The 14204-nt window shown below is 57.0% G+C and overlaps 1 protein-coding gene across 9 annotated transcripts in view; it reads right to left on the bottom strand.

Moving 5' to 3' along the window:
* RBFOX3 (RNA binding fox-1 homolog 3) overlaps nucleotides 1–14204 on the bottom strand; it is a 446986-nt gene that overhangs the window by 75952 nt on the left and 356830 nt on the right. The window lies entirely within an intron of this gene.

Raw genomic sequence — 14204 nt, 5'->3', positions numbered from 1 at the left:
CTGGACCGGGTGTTCACACACAATGCAGCAGGAGAGCCCATGTGCCCACCCCCGGGCCCGGCGCCGCCTGGCACCGGGCCTGACTGTCCCTACGCCACCACTGACACAGGTGTGTGTGCCTGTGTGTACCCGCACCCGAATCTGCAGCTTCTCCAGCCACGCACACACACCCACCGGCCTGCCACGCATTCACACTGGACAGAGGCTCCTGACCAGGCGCAGTTAATCCAGGACAAGCCGCAGGTGAGCCTGGCTATGAGGGGCCAGCCAGTCAGCTACCTGCCACCGTTAGAGGTAGAGACAGCGGGGCGGGCGGGGGGACACATACCTAACCTCTTGCCCCCCTTAGGCACGCTCCTCCAGGAAAGAGCAGAGTCCCATGAATACCCAGTACCACTTCTGGACTCCCCCATTCTATCTAAAGGCCCCTGGGCTTCTTTCTCTCACTTCTGAGAGCGAGCCCCACTCGAGGGAAGGAGGGCTGGGACCGCCTTGTAATGGGAAGACCACCGGCCTGAGCATCAAATGGAGGCCCCTTCACCTGCTGTGTGGGTTTAGGAAAGTTTAGGAAAGCCTCTCTGGGCTTCTGTTTCTGTCCCTGCCAGGAGAGGCTGGGTGGTCGATGCCTGAGATGTCTTACTGCGCTCGCTAGAGCCTGTCTGGGAGGGCCGTTTAGGAGGAAGCGTCGAGGAGGGCAGAGGGACGGGGGTTGAGGATGGGCTCCCTCCCAGCACTGCTTGGGAAGCCGCTCAGTTTGGATGAGGCAGGCAGGCGTGTGCCCCTTGGACGCCCCTCTATCCGGCCCCTCACGTCCCTCCGAGCAGCCTGCAGTTCATCTGCCTTAGAAGGAAAGGGGGTGCAGAGTCTGGAAGGGAGGCAGGTGGCACCAGTGACAAGGGTCAAGGGAAAGACTGCAGTGGGAAGAGCGGCCCTGCAGCAAGTAGCTGCACTTGCTCCTTTTCTGGAGCTCCGCTCTGTGGTCCCCTCAGGGGTGGCACGCTCTGCTGTGGACTTGCACAGGCAGTCCCCCGCCTTTGGGCAGGACGGTTATTAACGTGTCTCCCAGAAGAGGCACCTGCCCGTACGGCCTGAGACAGTGGTGGGGTGGCTGGGTGCTGAGGCCTGGGGCTCTGGGGGAGGGGCACCTGGCTGGGCATAGCATCTGTGAGGGGAGAGACCCTGCAGAGGGCTGCCCTGTGGAGGGTGCCACCCCCTGAGTGCCTCCTGCCTCCCCAGTCCTGCTGCTCTGCGCTCCTGTCTCGGAAGCCTTCCCTCCTTCTGTTGTCGCTGCCCTGGCTGCTCCTATCCTGGAGGACACTCAGGGACCTGGGGCAGCTGTGTAGCATTCACCCCCAGCCCGGGGCTCTTCATCCACTCTCTGTGTGAATCATTCACTCGCTAATTTGCCGTTGTTACCAAACGTCTGCTGAGATCCAGGCTTTATCCCTCCCGTAAGAGGATTAGAGGATGTCCCAGACATCCAACACAGAGGAGAAACCCTCTGAGTGGACGCTCCTGCTTTTCCTTACTGAGAACCCACTATGTGCAGACAGGTGCTGCACCAGGTGCTGGAGCTACAGAAACAAAGTTCTCTGCCCTGGAGTCTGCTGGGGAAAGCAACCCCCTCCCCCAATGCAGCCTACTGTGCGGAGACCGGTGATGGCCCCAGGAGAGTGGGAACTCAGATCTGGGGTGAGCTTAGACATGGGGTGGGCTTGGGGAAGCTTTCCTAGAGGGAGCCCCCCGCTCTGTCACTGGCCCCCAGAATGCCTGCCTTGGTGTTGGTATGGCGTCCAGCATCCTTGCACCTGGTCATCTGCGGGGCCTTCCGGCCCAGCCACCTGGCTTCAGGCCTCACCTCCAGAGAGCGTCAGGCCCGGGGAGCATGTCTAGACACCTGCCTCCACCAGTCAGCTAATCACACCTGGGCTCCAGAGAGATGGAGAATGGCAAGACGGCGTTAAAAACAAAACAAAACAAAAAAACCCTCCAGAAGAATGATTTGAACAACATGTGTGTCTGGCTTATTTCTCAGGACAGTGGCTGTGTGCCCACCACCTCTTTCTTGTGCTGTGCCATGGGCTCGTGACTTCCACTTCAAGCCAATTACTACGACCTGACAAATCGAGGGAGGCCTCTGTCCACAGGGTGATGCCTTTGGGGGGGTTAGGCCACCGAATAGCCAAACCCTGTAGCAGAGCTGAGTGTCGGAAGGGCAGGCAACTTGCTGGCTGGGTTGCACAGCGTCGCCCCAATGCCTGGAAGAGCACCTGGCAGGGACGAGTGAGGCCCTCCCCGTCCTCACACCCACTTCAAGGCTCATCCTGATGCTGAGGTGGCCACAGTGGCCAGACGGGCTTGGAAGCCTAGGCCCTGAGGAGGCAAAGCTGCTGCAAAAAGCCAGTGCCCCAGGGTTGGGCTCCTGTCTGCTCGGGGTGTCAGGACCATCTCAGCTCTGTGGACCAGAGGAGAAAGGAGAGAAGGGGCCTGTGCTCCTCCAACGGTGCTCCTGGGAGCATCCCAATGGCACAGAACATGTCTCCTGTGATTGTTTCGAGTCTGCACCACCCTGACCGGTAGGAGCCCTGCCCTCCTCACCTGGGACCTCCTGGGCCTAGATAGCGCGGCACTACATTCTCCGGGTCCCCCGGGGCCCCTCACAGTGCTCCTGGGCCCCTGGTGCCTCCTGAGTGGTGGGTGGGGGAAGCCCAGGGGGCCCGGTGCTCTGCTGCCCCCGCTTTTGGGGTGAAGGAAGGCTGCACGCTGGGAAGGGCTGTCAATCCAGAGCTAATATTCACTACTTAAAAAAAGAGCCAAGGAAAAAAATATCCCGTTCGCCCTGAATCTGAGAAAGGCCTTGTTAGGGAGGCAGGAACTGAGCTGTAATTATTTCTGCGCTCCTGGGCACCACTATAAATATCAGGCAAGGAGGCACCTCAAAAGGTCTGCGTGGTTCCAAGGCTTCGGAGATCTCCTGGCTCCTTCCTGCCCCCATCCCCACCCCATGTCACCTTGCCTGGAGGAAGCCCTCCTGGGTGCAAGAGCTGCCCACCCCCCCGCCTTCCCCGTTTCCCACCCTCTCTGGGAGACCGAGGCCCCGTAGGCTCGCAAACATCCCCAGTCTCTCTGGCGTGTACCTCTGTGAAATGGGGACGTGGAGTCTCCTTGGCAAAGCACATGCCAACACGTGTTCGACGTGGCCTCTGTTTGTAATGAGAGGTGGGCAGTTCCCTAGTCAAACCATCTGGTGCGCTATCGCCCAATGACACTCCCCCCATCCTTTGGAAATACCCAAGGCCACATGTGGGTGTATTCCCGCAGGGAACACAAAGGCCGCGGTCCCTTTAGGTTGGGCCCCTTGGACGCTGCGGAGGGCTGAGTTACTCATGGGCATGCCCGTCTCCCATTCCGAGTGCCCAGGCCGGCGTCCTCAGCCTTCACCTATGCGGGGAGGATAGCCTGGAGCTTGGCAAAGGCGTGATAGGACAAGGGGTGAGCTCACCGTCTCCGGTTGCAGCTGGGCCTTAATCGACAGAGACAGCGTGCTCCATGCTTCCAGCAGAGCCAGAGCTCCCTGCCCCAGCCCCCAGGGTATTTGGCACAGGCCTGGACGTGAGCACTGGCATGGGCTAGGATGGGTGGGGCTCAGGGTGGGTCTGAGAGAGCTCGGGGCAACCCCAGAAGCCCCCTCCGTGTGTGAACCAACCAGACACCCACACAGCCAACCGAACTCTCTTTCAGGGGGACTCATACCCCAATTCCACAGCTAAGGGAACGGGACTAGGGTCGGGGGAGGCCCCCTGAGCTGCCGGGCGCACCTCCAACAGACCCCCTTGGGGAAATGTCACGGAGCTCCCTGTCTTCATGTAAAAGGTGGGAGCCTCCTCACATCCCCAAAGGTGACAGCTCCCCTATTTTGGGAGTGAGATGCTGTCTCTGCTTCCTCTTGGTGTGTCCAATTCACCTAGAAGGCAGAGAAGTCGGTGGGGGAGCCCCTCTGAGGAAGAGGATTGCCAGAGACCAACGGGATGGGAAGGAGCTGCCCTGGCTGTTGAGGCCACACTGGCCTCGTCCAGCAGAGGGCTCACTCACACCGGCCAGAGCCTCCCCTCTGTGGCCAGGCCAGTGAGGACGGGGTGCTGGAGGCGCTCCCCACCCGTGGGCACCTCCGCACCCCCCCCCCACCGAGCCACAGAGCAATCGGCGGTGCAGAGGGGACACCAGGCCGGGTCCGGGCTGCCAGGGCCAGCACCCACCTTCCAGCCCAGCGGCAGCCCCTCCACACCCACTGGTGCTGTCCCCCTGGTCCCAGCAGACTGCAGCAGAAGTAGAAATCCGCGTGCAAAAGGAGTTTATTTATCTGTTTAATTAAGAGGCGCTTGCCAGCCACATTCGGGTCCATCGCCTCACTTACAGCCATGTCCCGGCAAAATTAAACATAATAAATATAGGGAGAGTGAAAGCAAAGGGCACACTCGAGATATATGGGCAAAGCCAGAAGTTGCACAGGGTTGCAGTTATAAGCACATCTTTCTTTGGCAAGTTCCCCTCCCCTCAGGGCCTGAGAACCAGAGGAGCGCGCTCAGCAAAGGGGCTGTGGGTGCCGTGCGACTCGGCTCTTCCCACTCAGTGCTGTTGCCAAGCTTTATTTATTTTAAATGAGCCCCCAGGACTTCTCCCTTCTCCTCTTCTGGAGAGGGGGAGAGAGCTCATCACAGAGCCATGAGAACATCTGAAACCAGCCAGTGCTGTGATGCTCTACCTTGGGGCTTGGTGGGTAAGAGGCCTCGGCAGCTGCAGCCCTGGAAAGCTCTTCGCAGGCTCCTGCTGCATCTGGGCCGTGAGCTCCTGGCAAGGAGGCGGAGCGGGCTGAGAGAGCTCTGGAGGAACAGATCTGCGCTCTACGGTGCCAGCTGTGGCCACGCCACCATTCAGGGCACTGGCCCTAGAATCCCACAGAAGCCAGAGGAGGAAGAGGAGTAGACTTTGTCTTTCTGTCTCTGATGTTAAGGCCTCAAGAACCTGAAACATTTGCTTAAACGTCCCAGGAATGAGAGCGTGCGAGGGGGGGAAAATAGATGGTGATTTATTATCATTATTGATTGCCAACCATAACAGCACCTTGGATTTGCTCAGTGCTTTCCCAACTTTTCCAACACGCCGTAACATGTCTCATTTCCCTGGATCCTCACAAGAGAGACGGGGAAGGTGGGATGATGCCCACGTGGTACCTGATGGCACTTCTAGGATCACAGAGGTGGCCCAAGGTCACCCAACTAGTTGGAGGCAGGGTTTAGGCTGGAAATCAAGCCTTCTGGCTTGCAGATTCACGCAAGCCGCTCGCTTCCCTTCTACAACTGTGCTTGGCTTGCGCGATCCTGTGAGCGTCCCCATCATTAGCCCTTGGCTCTCTGTCTCCTAACAGGATCAACCCCAAACCAAATCTGTTAATGTAATCGCCATTTGCAATAGCCTGGGCATTTACTAATCACACCACTGCTCGGTCTGTGCAGCAATTATCTTAAATTTTCTCTTTCTCATTAGGCAGGAGGTCGTGAGAACTCAGTAGGGTTGCTGAACCCTATGATCAAGCCAAGGAGAGAAGCTGCTATTGGACAGAGGAAGACCTTCTGTGGGTTTCCCAGCTGATCTGCCACGAGACGCTTGATTTCCTCCATCTCCTCATCCCACACCCTGAGCCTGGCCCACCACCAGGCGCCTTCCCATCCTGCCTGAATCTGTGCATGTCACCGTGATGCCCTGTGCCAACACCGTGAATGGCCACAGAAGAGGAGGAGTCCTGGGAGGCGCAGGGAGGCTGTATATTTGCGTGGAGATGAGTCTAGCTCTGGGCCCCACTGACGGAATGCCCGTGGATAGCTGGGTGCCCACGGCAGACACGACCGAGGCGAGCTGGGGCAGGGCTTGTGTTACAGGTTCATCACTGGCAGGGGTTGTGGGGCCAAGGGCGGTCTATGCAACTCACAGCTCCGGGCAGCCCACCCGGGCACAGCACTGAAGTTACCCTGGGCATCCCCCCCCCCCGCCTCCCCCCCCCCCCCGCCCCCCGCCTGCTGCCCTTCAGCACCAGGGACAGCTCCCGCCCCTTGCCCTCAGGTCACCCTCCTTCCCTGGAAGGGAAAACAGAGGGCTCCCCGGCATGGGCAGTGGAGTTGGAAGGGGACTCGGGCTCCTACCGTCCAGTCCTCTGCCCTCTAGCTGGCACTCACCGCAGCCTTCGGGGACAGGCGCTGTCTTCTTATTTTAATTTTTTTTTCTTGAAGCACTTCCACTGAGGGAGACCCTGACATCTCTCTGGGGAGCCCATCAAGATTTTTATCACCCTGACTGTCAAGAAATTCTGCCTTGAGTCTCAAACAAACCTTTCCACTTTAATTTCATTCAAAGGGGGAAGCCTTGAAGGAAGCCCAGGGGGAGCCTGGGCCCGCCGCCGAAGCCACCGTCCCGTCCTCTGACTCCTGGGAGGGGCGGCGGGTCACCCACCAGAACCTGTAGGATAAGGCTGCGTGCTCCAGGGAAGCGGCCCAACGGCAGTGCTGCGCGCTTCGGGTGTTGGACGGGGTGGACTGTGCGCCCAGGATGTGGGCGGCAGTTTAGGAACCTCCCGTGGCTGTGGCCAGCGCGGATTTGTGTCCAGTTCAGTTAGGACTGAGCTGAGGAAACATGGCCCAGGGCTCCTAGGCAGCCATGGAAAGGGGGGGTCAAGGTTTGTTCTGACATCCACAGCGGAGGGGGCTGAGCTGCCTGGGGTAGAGGTGGCCAGAGCCCACCCTTGTGTTTCCTGCCTCTTTCTAAAGCTGGCAATTGAAACACTTGGCCTCTTCACTTTACCATTAGTTAAAATAAATCTTACTTAGCAGAGAAACCACTGCCCCTTCCTTCAGCCTTGGGGGGAGGAGAGGCCACAGAGGGACAGATGCAGCACAGCCGTGTTAGGAGGGAGTGACGGCCACGGAGTCACCTGGGCCCAAGGACTGTGAAAGTCAGGTGCTCTGAACTCTGAGCGAGTCTGAAAGACTGAATCCAGCATCTGCCTGTAGCCCCAGCCCTAGCACTCAGCTAGTTAAAAAAAAAAAAAAAAAAAACCAGCCTCGAGCCTCAGGAAGCAGAATGTGAGGGGCTGGCATTCCATGCTTCCTCTGCCCTTTCGTGCCCCTTAGAGCCAAAGCATCAGCTCATTAAAAGCTCATTAGGAGCCCAAGGCAGCAAAGGCCCAGAGAGGCAGTGCTGTCCTGGCAAAGCGCGTGGCCCAGGGGAGGCGGGTGCACTGTGTCAGGCGGCCAGTGCCAAGCTGCAGACAGGAGCTGAGTGATGGAGCAGGGAGGCGGCCAGTGGTGAGAGGTGGGGGCGCGGGCGGTGGGGGCTGGGAGGTTTCTCACACGGAGGAAGCCTCAGCCTCGTGGGAGCAGAGCTTGTCCCAGGACCCGCAGGGGTGGGGACAGGCCTGCCTGCCGGGAAGCAAAGGAACAGATGCTCACCCGAGGACCGTCTTCCCCAGGCCCCCAGCACGAGAGAGGACCAACGTGGGGTCCTTTCTCAGGCTTTGAGAGGAGTGAGCCAGGCCAGGGAGGAGGGAAGGGTAGGCAGGACCCTGGCTCGTGTCGGCTGCGCCTGGCAGCTCAGAACACACGTGGGGAAGTTGTATGAATTGCTGCCCACTGTGAGTACAATGCAGCAGAGAAAGGGGCAGCGGATGCTGCTTGTTTCGTTAGACTCTCTAAAGGTTGCCAAGAGCAGGGGAAGCAGGATATCTCTGGGGGAGGCATGGGGGCCTCGGGTGTGAGCCTTTTGGAGGCCCCCACCCCTGCTGGCCCTCCACCCTTCTGCTCCCTGTCACACCCGGGAGGGGGGAAGCCCTCCTCGTTGCTGATCTATCCTAGCACTGGGGTCCAGCACTGTTTGGCATCAACACAACCCTCCAGTTCCAAGACACAAGGTTTCTGAGAATTCACTGGCAAGGAGGTTTGGGGAAGGCTGGCAGCGCTGTGCTGTCTTAGCAGCTCCCAGGCTTTCCTCCCGCTGAGAGTTGCTGCATTAGGATAGGGGGAGCCGTCTGTGCCTTTTCTTACTTCCCTAGGATGCTGTGACTTTTGATTCCTGCTCGATTAATATACAGCCAGCAGAGACTGTATTTAAGGCAGCTTTAATTCTCTCAGGTCACCAAAGGCAGGGGCAGCAAAGCTGCAAGGAGCCAGCCCCGCAATAGATCAAACACTGGGACCTTCAAATCGCTCCGTGGCCCAATTTCTCACCGCTGCCGCCGCCTGATAACCCGCCCAGCCTGGAGCCAATAGCCCCCTTTCTCTAGGAGTGGGGACGGGACTGGACTTGGCAGTGGGGAAGGAGCTGGAAGGACGCGGCTCCGGGCCCTGCAGCACCAGGGACAGCTCCAGCCGGCCCCACTCGCCAGCCAGAGCCAAGGCCCCCATGGGGGCAAATTACCTCACTGTGGCATGGGGGGGGCGGGGGGGGGCTGGCACTGCTGACGGCACCTTGCACGGGAACATCCTCCCCAGCAGAGGAGACCCCCTTGAGACCTTGCACTTTCTCACGGTCTGTCTTCAGTTAGACTGTTCTCATTCTCTGACCACCTGCAACCCCCTTGCCGCCCTACTCCCTCCACCCCCCAAGGAGAAGCCGGGTGCTCTTAGGACTACCTGGTCGGGGTCTCTGCAGCTCCCTGGTCCCTGTGGCTTCTGCAGGGCCCCACAATTTCCTTTCTGGCTCAACTCATCCCCTTACAACTTGCCTCATTAGCATCTCCTGAAAGGCAGGCTAATTTCTCTGCTTAGCACCTGGGTCTTCACTTGCTTGGCGGGAGGTGGGGAGGAGGGTGGAGGGGGTGGGGGGGGGGTGCCTGTGTGACTGCCATTTCCTCCGTTCCTCCAAAGCATCTTTTATAGACCTGGTCCGTGTTGCAATTCGGGGAGGCACCGTGGAGCAGTACAATGCGGGAAGATTACACTCGGAAGCCAGGCTTGTAAATTACCTCCCGGTGGGGGCGGGGAGCGCGCCCGTGAGCGGAGGACCCCGTGTGCAAAGCCATTCTCATTTAAGAGCAGGATCTTCCCGGATCAGACTCTGATCAATCCTTGCTGCCACCAACACGCCGTATATTAGGAAGAAGCGTTTGCATGGAAGTTGAAAGAAGCCCCAGACCCACCTTCATACGCTCACCACCACTGCTGTTCCATTAGGATTTCCTCTAGAACTAGCCCCCGCTGGATTTATTCCCCCACCTTCTCCCCCCCACACACCCCCCACCGACTCTGCCTCCATCCACTTAAAAATATCGTCTATAGATTTTCAAATTATTGTTACACTTTCTAAGAGAAGGATGCGGTGGTTAAAAATTAACAGCAAATTTATAGGAATTCTATATGGCAATTACAGAATTATAATGAAGTGGCTGCCACTTGGCCGAGTGTGGGTAATTGGAAATCCACGCTGGGAGACCAGAATCTTTACTGTATTGGAATTGTATTTTTGAGAGTAAATGCCGTGGAGAGGGTCAATGGAGGCTTGAGCTGGCCGGGTTCTTCTCTGGAGGACGGAGCAGCTGGTTCAGTGCCTGTCTGGAGGCGGTTTAAAAGGAGAATCACTTAAGCTGGCACACGGGAAGGTGGCCAGACACCAATGGGGTAAGTAGGTGTTCTGGGCTGGGGTGGGCAGCCCTGATGCCTCCCAACCTGGTCCGGAGAAGGCGGGAGAGAATATGAAGGAGAAACTGTCATCACCAGCAGAGCAAAAGTGATCATTGAGATGGGGACAGAAGGCAGCCCTGGGAAAAAAAAAAAATCTGGTGTTCTTTCCATCTGGTGGATCAATTCTCCTTGTGAAAAAGAAGTGGTAAGAGAAAAATCGGACGGATCACTTTCTCAAGACACCAACCTCGTCCGTGTTCCACACGGCTCAGCCTTCATGCCTATACCTGCGTTGGCAGAAATGGATGTGAGCTACTTTCTCCTCTTTGCTTCTCTTCAGGATCCCAGGTGCCACATGGCCTACGGGGGCTTCCAGTAAGGAAACTCTAGTCCCCAGAAAGGGAATTCCACCCGGAATTTGGGTGCAGATTGCCTCCTGGTTCTTCAAGAGCTTCCCCTGGAGCTGGTATCGTCCGACACAGGATCCATGAGGTCCCGTGGGTGCAAAACACAAGCTGGATTTCAAAGACTCAGCACCACGAAAAGAGTGAAAAATAATTTGTTTATCTGATTACTTGTTGAAACAGTGATATTTTGGATATGCCAGACTGAATAAAGTATATTGTTATAATTCGTCTCACCGGTTTCTTTTCACTTTTTAAATGTGGCTACGGGAAGGGGACGTGCGGACACGTGTGGTTTTGCACTGTACTTGCAGTGGGCGGCACTGGGCTCATGCGGGCGTCTCCACACTCAGCCCCGGCTCCATCGTCTCATTGTTGTCATGCGGCCTGTGACAGCCGCTGGCCTGCGGTGGGATGCAGAAGGAACAGCAAGCTGGGTCTCTTCTTGGGGTGGGGCCCCAGAGAACGCAAGTCTGCGCTGGCAGGAAGTGCACACAGACTCCCCCACCCCAAACACAGATGTCTGGCAACGGGGTCTTGCTTCATTTGACCATCGGTTTACTCCATCCTGATGTCTGGCACTGAGGTCATCGTTATGTCCCACCACGGCGGCCCCCACAAGCCCAGGAGCCAACAGTGGCTTTCCTTCTTGGGTCTCCTGCCTGCCCAGGACTGGACGAGGAAATGAGCACTCCATGCACTGCTCAGCTTTGGGGCTTCACTCATGGCTGGCACTTCTGCCTCCCGACCTGCACTGGGAGAAAAGCGTCCCAGCAGCCAGCTCCCACGCGGCTGAACTTGTTTGCATTCGGCTCCTTGGGTGAGCGTATTGATTTTCCTCTCCAGTGTAGAATGAGAGGACTTGGAAATTCCAATCCGGTGATACAGGCCATGGCAATAATTATCGTCATCATCCTAGTGTTTTGGACAGATCGGTTCCCAGGCATCCAGAATACCCTCAGCCTCATTGTACGCCCCAGCACCCCTCCACCCCCTGCCAGAAGGGAGGGAGAAGGAGGGAGGAGGATGCATCTCATTCTTCCCATTTCAGTGGATGGAGAAGAAACAGAGCCCTTTTCTTGAAACAGAGATTAGAGGGTGTCCCAGGGGGAAAGTGGGACCCAGGATGTGGGGTCTGAGTCACTGCCCTCTTCTTGAGGAACAAAAGCAGAGCTGAGCTTGTAGGAAAATCCCCTGTCTCCTGCTTTCCACCACACACACACACATACAGCCTCAGCCCTTCTGGAACCCTCCACCAGCAGGAAGTGGTACACACTCAGGCTTGGAAGCCACCCGGACCTGGAGGCAAGCCTACTTCTGCCCTGACCAGCCATGTGACTCAGAGCAAGCGACTCAACATCTTGAGCTTTACTTTCTGCATCTATAAAAATGGGACAGCAATATCTCCCTCAAAGGTTGTGGGGATGGATTCAAAGACATTCCGTATACAAAGGAGCTGGCACACAGTAGATGCTCAGTAAATCATGCTAATTAATTCAACAAATATCTATTGAGTGCCTAAAGCCGGGCTTTGTTCTAGGTCCCTTCTCTCTGCAGTGGCCAGATGAGTTTTCTTTCTCTCCACCTAGCTGGGCCGAATTTGCTCCGATCATCTCCCAGGCCTTTGTACAGAAAGTACAGTTAACTCTCAATTATCTATGCAAATGGAGTGGAACGTTCCACTGATAATTCAGAAAGAGCATAGAGTCCACAAATATTCTTATTTGAATTTGAAATGCATTATGCTTATTTTTGCATCGGATTTACCTTCCTAATTACTGTTTGTTCTGGCTTATGCTCAAACTTGTTTGCATTCTCAGAACTCACACTGGTTGGTGGTGAGGGGTGCGCCCTAGAATTACGCTGGTGGAAACCAGCCGCAGACCCACCCCCGGGGAGGACTCATGCGTGCTGAGAAGGACGCCGTGGATGCCAGGGCTCCCTCTTGGTGTCTGCTAAGCCCAGGGGGAGGATGGAAGAGACTTTAGTTTCTGCTTCAAGGCTTCTGCCTACGCCGGGGGGTTGGCCATAGGGGGGCAACGGGGCCACCCTGGATCCCATGAGCTGTGTTTTCTCCCCCTGTAGGGACAGATGCAGAGATGAGATGTGTACCCGCTTGCAGCTGTCCCTTGGAGGGGTGTCCATATTTTGTTCTCTGTCTCTCCTGGGCTTATCTCTCTGTGTCTCTCCCTCTGTCTTTTCTGTCTTTGTATGTGTCTCTCCGTCACTCCCCACGCCTTCCTCCTGGTGCTATTTCCAGCTCCTTTCTCCCCAGGGCAAACCAGGAAACAGATATCTCTTTCAACAGACGTATCTTCCACGCGCTGAGGCAGGAGGCCCTGTCTTTGCTCTGAACTGTGCTGGTGGCCGAGGCGGTTGTATCTAACTGGACACCCGTCTTTATGGCCCTTCCATGACCCTTGGTAAGTCGGGGAGGGAAGGAGAAGACACAATGCATCTATCTTCCTGTCCCCTCTTTCCCACACATGTCCCCCAACGTAGGGATCTCCTGGTATGGGGGGGCACATCTTGACCCTACACAAGGCCACCAGGACAACACGTACCCGTGACTTTGGTATGTGCTTCCGATTTTCCCAGCATGCTAAGTGATTTCTCCATCTGGGGCCTTGTTCTGTGTCAGGAGAGTGTGGGGTGAGCTGTCATCCTCAAGGGTCATGGGCGGCATGCTTGGCCATCCTCTGCACTGGACCAGACCAGAAAGCCAGCTCCCTACGTGGCTGCTGCTTCCTCAGGGCTTCCTCCTTGTGTCCACACCCTGCCTCCTCTCCATCCACACAGGGCCCAGGGGTACCTGGGGGTGGGGAAGCTGACTCCGATGTCCTTCCAGCCTTCAGGGGCTACAGCGCAAGGCTACAGTGACATTTGTGTGTCCTGCACTCCAGCTCCTGAAGCTCATTCCTATATGTCACCTCAATGCACCCCAAGCACCCCTGTGAGATGGGACAGTTAGAGCAGGGGCAGCTGAGGCTCAGAGAGGCTGATGGGCTCCCTGTGCCCCCCTTTAGCCTGCTGTTCAGCCCTCTGGCCACTCCAGGGTGATTTTTAGGGGAGCCAGAAGCCCCCTCTGTGCCTCTGAGCTAGCTATCTGGAGCCTCACTTTCTACAGTTCTCCAGGGCTAAGATACAAATCCACTCCCACAAAGATGCTGAGCACACGAAGCTGAAAAGCATCTGCGGCTCAGCTGTGAGGCTGTGAATGAGGACCAGTGCCCAGGGAGAGGAGGAGCAGATCTAGGAGACCCTGGGCCAGTGGAAAGTAGGTGGGGGGCTGTCCCCGTGGAGTGAGACCCTGCAAGACAGGGGATGAGAAGACGTGCTGTAGGGTCTGATGGGCTCACCCTGTCTTCTTCTCTCAAGGAAGCTAGTGATCCCTGCTGCAGTCCAGCGCCAGCCATTCTGGGGAACCCACCCCCACCCCGTAAGCTGGTGTGAAGCAGCCATGTCCCTCAGAGGGCTTCACACCTGCTGTGCCACTCCCTCGTCTCCCTCCTATAGCTCCCCCGCAGCAAGGGTGGGCAGCACAATCAGGACAGGAGTGCGCCTGGGGGCTGCACCACGCTGAGCTGCAGGGAGAGGGAAACCAGCCTGGTGAGAGTCAAGGGGCAGGTGAGAGCATCTTGAGTGTCTGAACCCAACTGTAGACTCTGAGACGTCAGTGGCCTCTGGGTCGGGACAGGTGACTCAGAACTGCCTGGTTGAGGCCCAGTTCTGAAAGTAAGTAGACGCCCTTAAGTAAGTCTCTAACGCCTCAGTCGGAATTAAGTAAAAGCAAAGCTCTAGCTCCTCCACTGCACTACCACGTGTCACGCACTCAGCGGTCCCGGGCGGCATGTGGCTGCCGTCCTGAATGCAGACACCAAACATATCCACGGCTGTGGAAAGTTCGACAGGACAATCCTGCTCTAAAGCTTTCCAAGTCGGTCTCCTTATCTGTAAAATGGGGGCGGAAAGTACCCAAACTACTGCCCCAGGCTCAGTGAGGTGGCAAATGTCCAAAGCGTAGTGTGTCCTAAACAAAGCAGCCTCACGGTGGTGCTCAAGCCGTCAGCGTTGGAAGTGGAGAGGAACGCTGGAGGGCTCCTAGAGAGTGGCAAGCCCACGGGGCACGTGCTCT

The sequence above is a fragment of the Canis lupus genome, chromosome 9 (assembly GCF_003254725.2).
Source record: "Canis lupus dingo isolate Sandy chromosome 9, ASM325472v2, whole genome shotgun sequence".
Taxonomy (NCBI): Eukaryota; Metazoa; Chordata; class Mammalia; order Carnivora; family Canidae; genus Canis; species Canis lupus.
This window is presented reverse-complemented; position numbering and strand designations above follow the sequence as displayed.